Below are 13,865 nucleotides of genomic sequence, written 5' to 3'. Positions count from 1 at the left end.
CTATGCTTTTAGGTAGGCTTGCCTCTTTCATAGACTGCCTGCCTTAGCCAGCATTTTGGATAGAAAAGTTAAGTAAATGCCTTTATAAAAGATGTTGGTGTGAGAGTGTTAACTTTTCATCCAGCAACTGGATAAAACTTTTCCTTCACAGAATCATAAACTGCATTTCTTAAAAAACCTTCCCAGCTGAAATCTAGTTGAATATTTTAAGGGTGTATCATAACTAAAGAATTAGTCTAAAGTATCTGTTGAGCTATTAGCCTTTTGGATATTTTTTCCCTCAAAGAAAAAAAAAAGACATTTATCAAATGATTCAGGTCAAAGTTTTAATTAATCCTAAACAGAACAGTTTTAGAAAGCAGATGTATGCATCCAGAAGTGATTCAGCGTCTGAATAAATGATGCCATGTTTTTCTTCTACACACCTTCTTGGACTATTATATTCACTGTCATATAAACTCCACTTCCAAAATTAAATCTTTCCTGGGAACTGGTGCCTGTTTATAAGGGCTCTGTTGGCTAAATACGTGGGCATCTTCTTTGGCTAGTGAAACTCCTGAGTCTTAGTGGACGTATTTTGCATGCTAGCTCTGCTCTAACCTCAGGTATCAGGCATCTGCTTCGGGATGTTGTTTCTTTTCTGTGAAAGAATTCCAGAGAACCCAGCTCTTTTAGTCATCCAGGATGGAGGCCTTTATGTTCAAAAGCAGGTTCTTATTCAAATTTGTTATGTTACAGTAACAATTTCCACAAAATAAAGGGGCCTACCAAAGTCATACATGATATTTTTATTATTTCCTTTTTTGTGTGTGTGTTCCTTTTTTCATTATTTTCTAAAACTGAGGTTCTACCACTAAGTTTTGACTTCTGCAGCTTGATATTTCTTTTAATACTACTACTCAAACCATTATAGGAGGGTCAATCGAAATAAGCAAGGTCTTGGAGTAGGGCCTGTTAAAAGCCCAGTTTTGTTGCACTTGCTCTGTGAAAACTGGTGTTGGTGTATGATACTGTGGTGGAATTAGCAAAAGTAAGAAAGCAAGATTAACAAAATAGTCCAAAACGCCCAGACTGTCTACTGAGAAGCCTTGTATAAAGGTAAGAAGGTGTACCTCTATAGTATGATGTTTTGGGAAAATTATGGTTATGTCTGCAATAAGAAATTTTGTGATTATTTTTAAATTCAGTGGATCCTCTTATTTTGTTTGAGAAATACTTGAGAAATAAAACTATGCGTCCTGAAAATTGGAAAGAAAACAGAAAATTGTTTTTTATTTAATTTTTTTTTTCCTCTGACATTTTGTTACATTTCTGTGATAGGCTCGATGTTGTTGGAGTGCAGTGGAAAGACAGAGGTCAAATAGTAAGTCACATCACATCTTGTCTCTGTTACTTGTGTTAATTGCTGCATTCTATTTCAGGTATTTCTGCTGCCTGTCACCTCAAAATATCAAGATGTTCAGTACCTGGTTTGTGTTTTACCTCCATCTTTTTTTCCCTTGTGGTTGTGTATTTTTAGGGTGGAGCAGGTGGTTATGCTGTTTTTGCAAAACAGTGGCGCCTGATACAGGAAATTAGTCTGATTTGTTTGTTTCTGGTTTTTTCCTTGTGCTTGTTTTGATTTTTACTGTTCTTTGTGCTTTTTTTGGATTGGTTTGGTGGTTTTTTTTGGGTTTTTTTTGGGTTTTTTTTTGGTTTTGTTTTTGTTTTGTTTTTTTTTTTTTTTTTTTTTTTTTTTTTTGTAAGGAGCTCATATGTTGTATCTCTGGAAGCTCATTTTATGTGTGGAATTTCTGAGCCAAGACTGCTTTCTTTAGCTTTCTCTTTAGTCTTATGTATTTCTTTAAACCACCTATTTGGTCTATAGAGATGCATAACATATTCCTTAGTGTCCTGTGAGGAAACTTCTTGTGGTGAAGGATAGTTCATTTGGTGTGAAATAATGTGCATTGGTGAACTGATAATTGATGTCCTAGCTCTCAGGCTTTTTCTAGAACAGATGCCTTCATGCCCCCCTATTCTGTAACTGAAAAGATAAGCATAGTTCTTTCAGGTATTCTGTGATGAGAAACTACAGCAAATTCTTGCTTTGACTAAGACAGTGATTCTGGGCTGGATCTTCCACATCGAGCTGAGTGTCCTATGTTGATGGTAATACAGAAAGTTGGAAGAAGCAAGCACATTATCTTCTGGTTTTAATAGCAATTATTGGTGATACAAGACAAGTTTGATTTGTTTAGCCTGTTTTTATATTTAGCAGCCTAGGATCTGTCTATTCATCGAAAATGCTGTTTTAAATTCAAACAAGTGTATTAACAATTTACCCATTATCAGTTTCAAAAGAACCGAGACGCCGTCAGTCTTCATTTTACTCATTGCAGCTTTTTAATCTCAAAGGTAATAACGACATATATTTCTGATAAAATGATACTGTGTTTTCCTTACTGAAGACTGACTTTTCTAACTTTGTGGTTCTGCCAGGGCTCAACTACTCTATCTTTTTATTAATTTTTTTTTCCTGCATAAAAATACATGTAGTATTTTTAGGGAGGTCTTGTTAGTGTTATCTTCTGTAGCTCATGTACCTTTTCTGTCAGTGATAATTACAATGCCTAATCCTCTTCTGTGTTAAAAATTAAGTACACCGTTGCATGGTACTCTGCACAGCCCAAAAATACAGTCTGCCAACTGCAGCAGTCTACAGACCATACTGTTTAGTCACAGAAACCATACTGTGTATGGTTTTCAATGTACAAATGCAGTTTATCCACTAAAATATAGATAGTTCACCATTAGTCAAAAAGTTAGGAACTGATCAGTAATATCTTAAAGGTTCTGCTGTAGCATCAGTAGCATTTCAATACTTTTGTCAGAAGGTGCTAAATATAAATGAAGAATAAAGAGATCTTCCAGTAGCTACTGCTGCTTTTGCTTCTCTTTATTACTAAGGATTGGAAAGAAATCTTGAAGAATGGACTATGTATATCTCTAGGCATTTTTATGTAAAAGAGGAACAGGAAAGGTGGCTGCTGCTTTGTGGGAAGTGTAGTCACAGGGATTTCTATTGCTTCTTGCCTTGTTTTGCTGTGTTTCCTACTTATTGTGGAAAGCTATGATCCATTTTGGTCTTCATGTCCTATTTTATGGTGTTCTTGAAGAACAGTTCTTTGTAGGCAGTGGAACTGTCTTGTTTTGATCATTTACTGTGAGAGGGAGGGTTGTAAAATGTTATATTTGCCATCATTAGCACTGATAACAGAAAATATTTCATTATCTGTGGTGCTAAAAAATGGTGCATTTAGTAATTCTGGACCAATTTAATATCCAGCACACCCACTGAAAATAATATACTCATGATACTATTGATTTATACATAATTTTAACACCCCCCTCCTTTATTTACAAGTAAACATGAAAAATACATTAACTAACACAGCAAGACATTGTGTTGCTTCATAAAGGTGATTAGATATTGCAGATGCATGTGATTATACATTGTAGAGATGGTTTTAAATAAATATCTGAGAATTGAAATGAACAATACATTAAAAGACCTAAAAAACCAGAACACTAAAACATAGTTCATGCATGGTGATATTCTTTTATGTCAACTTAGTTATTATCCATCCAACTTTGTGACCAAAATTGAAATTTTGGTAAACTACCAGTATGAATTTGAAAATTTGAGTGTGTTAGTATTTCTTCTACATAAAGAGTTGATATCCATACTCTTCTTTTCAAATGGAGCAAAGTGTTTAGTGCTTCCATCCATTAAACACTAATTTCTTTTTTTAGTGATTAAGCCAAGACCACATATTTATTGGTGCCAAGGGATGCCAGCTGTTTTGTGCTTTGGGTGGTTTTTTGGTTATTTTACACTCTTACATTTTGCCATAAGGAGTGTAAATCACATGAGTTTGATTAGTACAGGTGTTGTTAATAAAGGCCTTACTCTTTATGTATTATATACAGAATGGTGTTGTTGAGTACCTAAGTTGATTTTCTTCTATTTTGTTTTTGCTTCTGAAAAATTTCAGTTAAGTGTAGTGAAATTTTTTTTTGTACCTGCTATTCCTTTTTAAACATACTGCTTTAGAATATAGAAGTAAAACTGAAGATGATCTAGAAGTGGGTTTAGAAAAAAAAAGTATATTTTTATTCTTCATAAAGTAGTTCCCCATTTGCAGTATGTCTGTGTGTGAATATTTCAGATTGGCCCCGCATGTCAGTGGGAATTTAAAATTTGGTGTAGACATTACAGAGTTATAACATGGCTTGGGTTGGAAACACCTGTAAAGATCATCCAGTCCAGCCTCCCTGGCCAGGAATGTCTGTCAATAGGTCATGTTGCTTAAAACCCTACCCCAAGATGTCTTTGAACACTTCAGTGATGGGGGATCTGCAGTCTTCTTCTGTTGCCACTCCACCCTGTTTTCCACACTTTGCTTATGTTCATTCTGAATCTATACTTAATCCAAATTCAAATGTTTTTAAGTGAAAAGGGTACAGTTTAAAACTGTTGAACCTTCTCCTGTTACTTTAGGCACTGGTAAAGTCTGTGGAAACACCCTTTAGGTATTGAAAGGCTGTATTCAGGACCTTTGTGTGCATTTTCCAGGCAGCACAAACCAAATTCTTCCATCCTGTTTTTGCAGGAAGGGTGTTTCATGCCTCTGGTCAGTTTTGTGGCTCTACTTTGGACCTGTGTTAATATGGCCATGCCTTTCTGGTGCTGGGATCCACAGAACTGGACACAGTACTCCAGGTAGGGTCTCATAACAGCTGACCAGGGAGGGAGAATTGTCTCCTGTTAGCTAGTGGGCCTAGGATACAGTTGGCTCTCTGGTGTGCAAGTGCATGCTACTGGCTCATGTTGAGCATTTTGTCCAGCAGTTCATGCAAGTTCTCTCAATCAATTCATCCCACAGTCTGTATTGATGATGGGCTTTGCCCAACCCAGGTGCAAGACCTTGCACTTCGCCTTGTTTCAACTTTTGAGATTTTCAAGCCTGCCACATGTCATTCTCTCTGGATGGCATTTCTTCCTGCTGGTGTAGAAACTGCAGTGCTTAGTTTGATACTGTTTATATCATGAAGATGTAATTAGAAAGATACTAAACAGTGCTGGTTTCATTATAAAACCTGGAGGAACACCACTTATGATTGGTTTCCGTGTGGACACAGATCTGTTAGCTGTAACACTCTAGATAGGCATATAAAGCCCATTCCTTATTCGTCTAATAGTCCATTCATCAAACCCATTAGTTCTCCAACGAAATGGCAAGAATGTTGTGGAGGGCTGTATCAAAGGCTTTATGGAAGTGTAAGTAGATGACATCCATAGTTCTTCATTTATCCACTGATGTAATCGCTCCACTTATAGGACCATTAGATTCATGGTTTGCCTTCAGTGAAGTATGTTGCCTGTATCTAAGTGCCTTCTTGTCATTCATGTGGCTTGTCAAAGTTTACTGGTTTGAAAGCAAGCAGTGGGAGATTCCACGTCAGAACTACAATTTAACAAGAAAATTTAAAGTAAGGGCATTCGTACAGAAACAGTGGCAGAGTCAGGATACAACTGACACCCGGTTGGTCAGGATAGTGATAGCAGTCCAATTAAAGGATGGATGTGATTGTGTTGAAGTGGTCTTCCTGTAGAAGGTAATCCAGTCGGTAGGGCTGCTTGCACTGTTCCCAATATCAGGTTATATCCAGGTAGAAATGCTTGGTTCCTTCCCCTGGGCAGAGCATCTCACAATGAGATGATGTGATTTTTGAGTCATGCAATGAGATTGTCCATTGGCTGAGGGAGCCCCAGAGGGAGTTATCAGGGATGAGTCTTGGAGGAGGTAAGGAACACTGCCTCTTGTAGTAGCTTATGAAGATGGTAATAAAATATGCATGCTTTTGGTTACATCTTACATTGTAACCTAAGACACCTAGCTTCCAGTGATTTTACTGGGCACCATGGTAATGTTTACAGATTGGTGGTTCCCAAGATCCTTTTTAACGTTTTTAAAAAAAAGACATGAAATTCGCTTTCTTCCAGTCACTGGAGACTTTGTCTGACTGCCATAAGATGGACATGAGTGCAAAAAATACCTATTATGGGAACAACAAACCATTGCTTTTGTCAATAAAGGAAGTTGTATATTATGTGCAGAGATTTAGGCACTTGTAATTTTTCCAAATGCATTGAGGAGACCTCTAGAACACAGTTCGATTTCTGTGTTTGCCATGTTGTTAAAGATTCATCATGGAGGAGAATGTGGCTGGTGTAGTTTTCCCATATAATTATTTTGGTTCGATAAAAGGAGGTATACTGTTGGAGAGTGACTTCAGATAGCCTTCTTGTTCTTTGCTATAGGGAGAGTGCACTGTTTAAGCTATTTGAAGTTTAGCTCACAGTTTAAAGAGTATTCAAGTATTCTCCTATTTGTCCACAATTGTACAGGATTTAGAAAATACTACAATGTCATTTCAGGTGCAGTTGAAATATTGGACCTAAATTGCACTTGGTTAGTCATGGTAGTACAGAGGGAATATACCAAAATGCATGCATATGGTTATATTTTCTGTAAAATAAAATAATTTATTCATTCCTGTGTTCTTGGAGTAAAAATCACAAGTGCATTATGATTACACTAATCCAGAGCAATACATTTAAACAAAACCAACTCTAAGAACTGTGTTGTAGCTTTTAAATTATCCTGTGCTCTCAAATAAGTGATGAAATTGTTACACTAACTCTCAGAATTGTAGTGCTTACAGAAAGCAGTTATGTGACTTAGGAAATTCATGTCCTATCCAATTCTGTGTGTCTTCTGTTTAAATTACTTCTATGACTTAAGTTAGTTTTAATTGAAGTAGTTTAGAAGGTTATAGCTTGAAATGAAATCTGGCAGATCACTTATCCCACCATCCTTGATCTAGAAAGGGATTAAAAGAAAGCTTTTGATTTCTCAATTTTCTCCCTTTTGAAAAGATTTTCTAAATTCATCAAGTGCCACATCTCCAATATTGAATGCTCAGAATGAAGCAACTTCTGGGCAGAAGGCTGTTCTAGTGAATGACGGGAAACAGAGCATCCTGTGTGCTCACTGAAGAAGAAAGTAGTTTACTTTTTGGTATTCAGTGAGGGTGGCATTGTGTGTACTAGGTCCATGTCTATCTAATAAGTTCTTGTCTACAAGTGAATTGATGGGGTTTTTTTTGTCCCTTCTTTCTGTGATAATACTGGTCTGCATTCAGTGATGTTAATTTTTTGACTGAGCCATAATCAGGAAGTACCTTGTATTTCTTGCCAGTTGATACCACAATAAGTCAGTTATTTATGCCAATTAAGAATGTATTATAAAATTATTCAGTTAAGTGCATTGCTGTCTTTCTGTTACGCTCATGAACTAACCTGGGAATATATTGATGAAATCATGTGTAATGACAGCATCTTTTGGTGTAAGTTGGCTGATATTTTTGCTTAGACCACTGTTATGGCATCAGCATTGTAACAGTGGCAACAATGTGGCAACAATAATGGTGTTTATTTGCATTTAGCAGAGTACTGAGTAAGGATTCAGTTTCTAAGGGAGTTTGTGTGTGAGGGGGTGTGTGGGGGTGTATATTTGCACACAAGTGTAAGTAAAGCAGTATACTACATTGTACCTTTTTGAATCAAATGTCTACTTATTGCAAGCAAGAACTACCAACAGAGACAAGATAGCAGGAATTTCTTTGAATAGAAAATTAAACGTGGAATATACATGAAACTTTTTTTTTTTACTATAAAGCATTTACATGTTGATCATATCTCATGCTGCAACATTAAGGAATTGAAGGGACAGGGGAAATACTGTTGTTTGCTGATGACATCTGTTAAAAAAAGCAACCTGGTCAAGTCACCTACAGCCCTATTAACGAATTTTTGCTTGTTAATTAGATGTTATCAGTGCATACTGCCTGCGAGTGACTTCTGTGAACTTGAAAATAACACCAGTATTATTTTAAGAGCCTGGTGTGTCAAGTTTTCATCTGAGCTACTGAGATTCTCTAGACAGTAAAAGTATTTTTTATTGTGACTACTCAGCAGGACTGTTGTAAAGAGAATACCTCTTATTTAGGAATATAATATGTGATTGGGAAACACAAAGAAACATTGGCACAGTAGGATCAAGAGAGTCTGAACTGACAGTAAGTATGTAGCAGTGTAAGTTTAAAAGTCTTGTGAGACCTAAGAAAGAAGCAAGGCTTGTCACTTGAGTGTGAAGTGTATATGTCAGCTTGGTAAAAGACTTCAGCTGCTTAGTTGGAAGTGCACTAGTCTATCCTAGATGTTAGGGCAGTCCAGAACAGTCCACTGAAAAAATTTTCTTGCAGGTTTTTCAGTGCTTATACAAGCCAGGCAGGTTATTTAATGTGTTCCCCTGCTATGTAGTCTGATTTTCAAACAAAATTTTCCAGCATGGCAATCATGTGTTTTGAAATACTCAATTCATAACACAGAAAATTATCAGCATGTGATTATTATGGAGTGCTTACTAAAAATTATCAGTAAACCAATTGCAGCTTCTGTCTTTCCAGCTATTTTATGTTCCCACTTGGGGATGTGGACTGATTAAAGAGCTAGAATGAGGGTTTGTGTCCTGTATTTTTGTAGCGACAATTGGAGAGGCTGTTTGGATTGAGTGTGAAGAGATTGGGGTTTGTGGGGGTTTTTTCTGCTCTGCAGGTATTCCCTTCCAGATTTGAGGAGATGAATAATAATAAGTCAATAATAATTTGTAATGCTAGAAAGATTTAAGATGTGATAGGAGGACTTGACAGTAGTTAACGTGCTTAGAAATAAATACAGTGGAACATCAAAAAGAGTACTGATTTCAATTGCAGGTAACTGAGATGGTTGATTTATGTTAAAGATTTATGTTAAAGAGGGAAAGTTTTTCAGTTTATCCTTGTTCTCAACACAGTGCATGATACACATCTAAACAAAAACTAAGCTTACTTTTCAATTTAATGCCCAAACTTTTATGAATGTATAGTTTCTGTGGAAAAAAAAGAAAAAATATGCTGCTTATGTTTTTGGTACTTGTTTCACTGGCAATTTAAAAAATTGACTTTAGTAAATTCAGTATCATTATTTAAAAAAAGAAGATGTCAGCTAATTCTCCTTCATAAAGCAGTATAAAAAATTTCAAAAGATTATATGGCTCTAAGTTTCCATTAGACAAATAACTATGATATTGATATCATTTTAGGTACTTCTGATACCAAATAGGCAATGAAATGTTTATGCTTAGAATTCCCTTCCAGAAAGAAGATAAAATTATTTAAATAAGAATATCTGACCTTTCCTGCTTGTAAGTCAGAGGCATTTTTTTTTATTTATTTCTGCTGATGTTTAAAAATTCACAGCTTCACTTGAAAGCAAATACTCATGCTGTAGATAGTTACGCCATGTAACATTTGTTAGTGGCTTTTGTCAGTGTTTCTGAGTTTGCTGCTGTTAGAAATCAGTAAGAAAAAGTCCAGTTTACTTTGCAAACAGCACATTCAAAGTCTAAGGTAATCTGCATTTCTGTTTGTCTTTCAGTATGATGAGCAATCACTTTCACTGTGGGATAAGGGGAAAAATGTCACTTTCCAGAGAATACACAATGTGCTTTTTTTTTTTCACAGTATTTTTGTTCTTGCATGCAAACTTAATTGCATCATCTTTATCTGACATTAGATATGTTGTATGTAATGAGCAATTTTTGCTTGTTTTCAAATGACATCTGTATACTGCCTTTATATAAGATCTCAGCTGTTTAAGGTACACTCTTGCTGGCCTCTTGAGCTGTTAACTTGGACTTAGGTAGGCTGAATGTTCTTTGGGTGAGCTGAAGATTTGTACATCCCAGGCCTTGACAGCTGCAGAGTTTTTCTGTGCCAACTTCAGACAGTGTAAGCAAGCAGTCTTTTTTTCCATAGAAATTGTTTGGCTCCCAGGACTGTGCAGGGAAAAGCTTTACCAAATCTATGAATTCTGCCAAGAGCTTAAAAAGATTGTTTAAACTTCTTTTCATCTTAAACCTTAATAATTTCTAACTAATACTCATTCCATTATACAAAATGCTTAATTAGTCATATTACTTAGATTTAAATGCAATAGCCTTTAAAATGTTTGGCACGTTAAAGATAAGAAAGTCACATATCATAACTTAACATTCTTTGACTACTTTCTTAGTAATATTTTGTTGTCATAATGAAAATTTTTGTACATTTCTGTGCAAACTTTCTTTTTGTGAAATAAAGTTCTCATATTTTTAACTTTGGATGGAGTTGTGGTTTTTTATTGGTTTGATTTTTTTTTTCTTTTCTTTACTGGTAATGTTATTTGAAGATGCATTTGCATCCTTATTCTTTTGGCAGAAGTACACTTAGGCAGGACATTGCTTGGTTTTGTGTGCATTTAGAGAATATTGAATACATAGTGAAAGGCATATGATGATTTAATTTAGATTATTTAATTAAATTATTTAATTAATATTTAATTAATTTACTTTCTATTTTTTATATAATTGTGGCATTGCTTTTTAGTTCCATGTGCTCATTCCTAATTTGCACTAATAACTTTAAATATCAGTTTTTCATAATCTGAAATAAACAACATGTATTGAAATATCATTGTTTTGCTATTTTGAAATTCCAATGGCTTTTGACTTTCCATAGGGTTTGTAAAGGCTTTGGTTTGTATTTTGTGGTTGTGGTTGTTGTTATTTGTTTATCATTTAATAGACACCTTTTATACTGTTTGGTGTAGCTTTTTCTTTGAAGTTTGCTTAGTATGCATTCAACACTCCTTATTGCAAATAATATTTTTTGTTTTACAGTTAGGAGGAATTTTTAAGTATTATTTCATCTGCTGTTCTTTTAGCACAGACATAAGTGTTGTAGAACTTAGTTATGTAGGGAGTGGCAATTTCACTAATATGAGTACAAGTTTGTGGCTGATTTTACTCTTCTTTGGACAACTTAAAATAGTCTGTGGAATAGTTAGAGGTTAAATTGAACAGCAGTTAAAAGAGATGGTTTGCACCTGAGTGTTCTCAGTAGGAATGTTTGTTGAAATGTCATTATTTTATATTTATATTATCAAAGGGAGATTTGGCAAAGATTAGATAGAAATTCAGTTGTCAGAGGCTCAATACATGCTGTATGCTGAGCAAAACTTGTGGGAGGATGTGAAGACCTCCCTCTTATTGCACATGTATAGAGTACATATTTGTTCGTTAGAAACAATTCAATACTTTTTGCTGTTGTTTTCCATTTTTTGGCTTTTCTTTTTGTAACGGAGGAAAGCTGTCTTAGAAATATTGTCTGAAGGTTGTGTGCTCTTCCATGTTCTTAGGATGCCTCAAACTATTTCCTACTGGGACCTGAAATGTTTACGAATCTGCATGGTAGGACAAAAAGCAGACACTGCTTCTTGTAGGGAGTCAAATGGTGTTTGATAGTGCTTCTTAGAGTCTTATGGAAACCTAAGGGTCTCAGCTCTTCTAATACATATTAAAAAAAAATAAAAAGGCAGAAGACCCAACAGCTGCTTCTGTGGTTTTGTATTCAGGATGGTAAAGGGGAAGGTTAAGAAAGGATGCTTAAAAGCAGATCCAACACTTCAAACAGGCAAATAAAACTGACTAAACATAGCTCATGAGGTCATCAGTCAGCATAAGAAACTTTTGACTGGTTAACTCAAGATTTCTGAGTGTTTTCAGGTAGAGTACTATTAGCACTTTGTTCTATTGGGTCTTCTCTCTTCAGTAATATCTTGGTCTTTAGTCTAATTTATGGTAGTTTAGTATAAAATACACAGTGATTTCTGTATTAAATATGCCAAAATGCTCAAATACTATTACCATGTCATTTCTGCTCTCCATATTTCTGATCAGCTGAGTAATTTAAATTAGAATTATTTTAAAATTGAAGTAGAGACAGTGGTTTATTCCTGCTATTATGATTCAAAGATTTCCTTATGCTGAAAAGCAGCAAGGCTCGTGAAGGGTGTAGAACTCAAGTCCTGTGAGGAGTGGCTGAGAGAGCCTGGAGAGCAGGAGGCTCAGGTGTGACATTGTCACTGTAGAGCTTCCTGGAAGGAGGGTGCAGGTGGGAGAGGGTCAGTCTCTTCTCACAGGCAACCAGCAACTGGACAAGAGGACACAGGCTTAAACTGTGTCAGGAGAGGTGTAGGTTGGACATTAGGAAGAATTTCTTCACAGAAGGCATGACTGGGCATTGCAATGGGTTGCCCAAGGCGGTGGTGCAGTCACTGTCCCTGAAGGTGTTTAAGCCAAGACTGGATGTGGCATTCAGTGCTGTGGTCTGTTTGGTATGGTGGTGTTTGATTATAGGTTGGACTGCATGATCTCAGATGTTGTTTCCAGCCGAGATGATTCTGTGAAAGTAGTGTTGTTTCAGCTAGAAGGACTACTGATTTAATGTCCCTTGAAATAATTAAAAAGAAATCATATTTTCTTTGCTATTGTTTAGAGATGTTTAGTCTGGCTTTGTGGCTTGATTTTTGTGTGTTTGTTTTGTTTTTTACTGCCCTGACTTACCAGCATAAACACAAGACGTTTTTAGATGTTAAAATTACTCTGAATCTGGCTTCTTGTGGATCCTAATGCTTTTTGGAAGTCTGCAGCGGTTCTTCTAAATCTGGAAAACATTTTTGTTTTTCATTCTGTTTCTTCCTGAGAAGCAGTACCTCATGCCTGGTTCACAGTCTGCACACATTGTAACTCTTCAGGTGGTCTGTCTGGCAAGGCATTTTTGGGAGATGGTGTCTTTTATTTTGAGGCCATGAAATAAGTGCACACTTTTTATTGTCCTTCCTCTGATACATAAAAGTTCAGTATACTAAGTGTGTAAGGTGATACCATGAAATGAGGGCTTGTACTTCTTTTCTTTTTACTCAGTAACCCAATTAATATTGTGCTTAGTGTTTATCTTTTATCTTAATTCTGAGCTGAAAATTAACCTATTTTTAATGCTTGTACTGAACAAAGACTTGGATACTGATGCAAAGTCATTTGAGTTATTAATTATATGATGTACTGTTCAGGTTTTGTGTTAACCTTTCTACAAAAATGAATGCAGTGCACCATTAACTACTGTTTGCATGCAACAGGATCACTCTTGGTTTGGAAGAATGCTTACACTAGTAATCCAATTTGGTTAGAGCAGGACTGTGGTTTTTTCAAGTGTTTTGAAATCCTCTTTCTGCACAGCTGTTTTTTGGGTTTCTTTGGTTAATTGTTTGATTTTGTTTGGAAATTCAAGATACACAGTCAACATTTTAAAAACTGTGTATAACCTGTGAAAGTGAGTTAATTGAAATTTTTCTGCTTTTAAGAAAGTTGAACTTTTTCTGGTGTAGTGCACTTTGCATAAGCGGATAATGGCCTTAAGTTACAAAATCTTTTTGGCCATTTGGTTTTTAACATTTAGATTTGACATTAGAAAGAATTTCTTGTCAGGCACTGGAACAGTCTACTCATGAAAGTGCCATCCCTGACGACATTTGAAAGTCATGTAGTTATCGCATTTAGGGATTAGTGGTGGATGTAGCAATGTTAGGCTAATGGATGGATGTCTTGACCAGAAATATCTTTTCCAGTCTAAATGATTCTCTGTTTTCAAAACACTAGTAGACATAACTGCACTCTAATTATTTTTGCCTGTTGAATGGGCCTAGCTGCCAATATGATAGTTTGGCTTATTAGTTCATGATTTCATGTTAGACCATTTCAGTAGGTTTCATCCTAGTCTACACTATGGTTTACATATTTTCTTGCTGGTCTTCATTTTTTGCTGAACTGTATTTTTCT

At 35.7% G+C, this 13,865-nt stretch overlaps 1 protein-coding gene across 1 annotated transcript in view; it reads left to right on the top strand.

The window, feature by feature from the left end:
* CNTLN (centlein) overlaps positions 1-13,865 on the top strand; it is a 186,975-nt gene that overhangs the window by 2,707 nt on the left and 170,403 nt on the right.

The sequence above is a fragment of the Erithacus rubecula genome, assembly GCF_903797595.1.
Source record: "Erithacus rubecula genome assembly, chromosome: Z".
NCBI classification, from domain to species: Eukaryota; Metazoa; Chordata; class Aves; order Passeriformes; family Muscicapidae; genus Erithacus; species Erithacus rubecula.
The sequence above is the reverse complement of the archived record's forward strand: the minus strand, read 5'-3'. Positions and strand labels throughout refer to the sequence as shown.